We start from the raw sequence: 2,500 nt of genomic DNA on the forward strand, positions 1-2,500 counted from the left end.
GTATGCGTATGTTGGTGGATGACAAGGCGAATTTTATGGATAGCCATGTGGATAGGTGGAGCGGCGGATAGCCTAGGGGAGATTGGATTGTGGGTATGATGTGGAAGGTTTATGTGGAGGATGAGGATGGGAGAGATAAAAGGATGGAGATACAGAAAGACACATAAACAAACTGAGAGAAACACTAAAGGTAGAAGAAACAGAAGAAGAAGAAAAAGAAGAAGAAGAAGGAGAAGGAGAAGAAAGACAAAGTTATAAAGCCAGAGAACCGATAAAAAAAAAAAAAAATACAAGAAAAAAGGGAGATGAAAGGGGAAGGAAGTAAAAAAAATGAAGATGATGAAGGAAGAGGATATACGAAAGAGAAAGAAAAAAACTATATAAAAAGAAAACAGAAAACAGACTGAAATGTCGATAAAAAAAGACACAGCAAAAAACAGGAAGAGAAACAAGTAAAGTACAAATGACAAAAAGAAGAAGAGGAAGAAGAAGAAAAAGAATAATAATAATAACAAGAAAAATAAAAATAAAAAAAGTAAGAAGAAGAAAAAGAAGAATAAGAATAACAAGAAAAAGAAGAAGAACAGTAAAAAGATGATGATAAAAAGACAGCGACAGAAAGGCAGAAATAAGGTCAATAATATTAAGATCTACAGGAGAACAAAGAATGGGGGGGGGTGTAGGGGGGGAGGGGGGGTTAGGAGGAAGAATAGCCTGACTGTGCATTGCAGGGAGGAATTATACCATGTTGCAACAGCATGGTGCAGTCTGAATTACGTAATGACACAAAGGAATTTTTTTTTTTTTCGATTTAATCTTTATCGACTTTACTGATGAACTTTTATTATTACTATTATTTGTTATAACAAAAGACCCGGATACTTTTGTGAAAAAATATAATATACTTTGTGAAAAAATATAATTGTCATTACCTATGACGTCTGTAGAACTGAGGAAAAGGGAGGGGAAAGGAGAGGGAGAAAAGGGGAATAGAAGGAGGAGGGATAAAAGAGGAGTAAAAGGGAGGGGAAGGAAATAAAAGGGAGGGGAAAGAGAGAGAGAGAGAGAGAGAAGAAGAAAAGAGAGGAGAGAGAGAGAGAGGAGAGAGAGAAGAAAAGAGAGAGAGAGAGAGAAAGAGAAAAAGAGAATGAGAAAAGGAAAAAAAGAGAAAGAGAGAAAGAAAGATATATAAAGAGAAAGAGAAAGAGAGAAAGAGAAAGAGAAAGAGAGAAATAGAGAAAGAGAGAGAGAGATACGCAGAGACAAACAGAAAGAGACAGACACACAGACAGAGAGGAAAGAGAGAGAAAAAGAAGAAGATGCTGTAGTAAGAAACAGATGCTCCTACTATTAACATCAGTTTTCCGTTTTCTATTTTTTTGCTATGGCCAAGGGGAACTTTAACAATTTCACAATATTCCTTACACTTATCTATATTCTTTAAACAATTCTCCTGCTGCGTTGTTCTTCATCAAGTAATTAGATTTTTTAAAATATTTGCAATTCATTTATTATCATGTTCAAGAAGAAGAAAAGACGAAGAAGAAGAAGAAGATGATGATGATGAAGAAGTAGAAGAAGAAAATGTAGAAGGATAGATAAAAAAAAACGTAGTGAACGAAAAATTAAGGAAAAAATAGATATATGTGAGTAAGAGTTTTAAGAACAGAATCAAAGGAGAGAAGATATAAAAGACGAATAGAGAAAAGAGACACAAGAGGAAAGAAAGAAAGAAAGAAAAAGTTACAAATGGCAACAGAAAGCGAAGGAAACGGGAGAAACAGGAGAAAAATGTATATAAAAATAAAAATATATACTTTATTGCCCGAACATTCTCACCCACTTCACCAAAAACACTCACGCCCCAGAGAAAATATTTGCAGGTCGCCGCTGCCTTCTCTCCTTCTCCTCCTCCTCCTCCCCCTCCTTCTCCTTCTCCTCCTCCTTCTCCTCCCCCTCCTTCTCCTCCCCCTCCTTCTCCTCCCCCTCCTTCCTCCTCCTCCTCCTCCTCCCCCTCCTTCCTCCTCCTCCTCCTCTTCTCTCCCCCTCCTTCTCCTCCCCCTCCTTCTCCTTCTCCTTCTCCTCCTCTCCTCCTCTTCTCCTCCTCCTCCTTCCTCCCCCTCCTCTCCCCCTCCTTCTCCTTCTCCTCCCTCCCTCCTCTCCTCCTCCCTCCTCCTTCTCCATCTCTCCCTTCTCCTTCTCCTCCTCCTCCCCCTCCCTCCTCCTCCTTCCCCCTCCTTCTCCTCCTCTACCTTCTCCTTCTCCTCTTCCTCCTCCTCTTCCTCCTCCTCCCTCCTCCTCCTTCCTCCTCCTCCTTCCTCCTCCTCCTCCTCCTCCTCCCCCTCCTTCTCTCTTTCTTTTCTTCTATTTTTCTTATTCCTCTTCCTTCTCTTTCATTCTCTGTATTTCTTTGTATTCCTTCTTATCTTCTTTCTTCTCTGTCTCTCCCTGTCTCTGTCTGTCTCTCTGTCTGTTTGTCTGCCTGTCTCTCTCTCTCTCT

This window comes from Penaeus monodon, chromosome 14 (genome assembly GCF_015228065.2).
Source record: "Penaeus monodon isolate SGIC_2016 chromosome 14, NSTDA_Pmon_1, whole genome shotgun sequence".
Classification (NCBI taxonomy): domain Eukaryota; kingdom Metazoa; phylum Arthropoda; class Malacostraca; order Decapoda; family Penaeidae; genus Penaeus; species Penaeus monodon.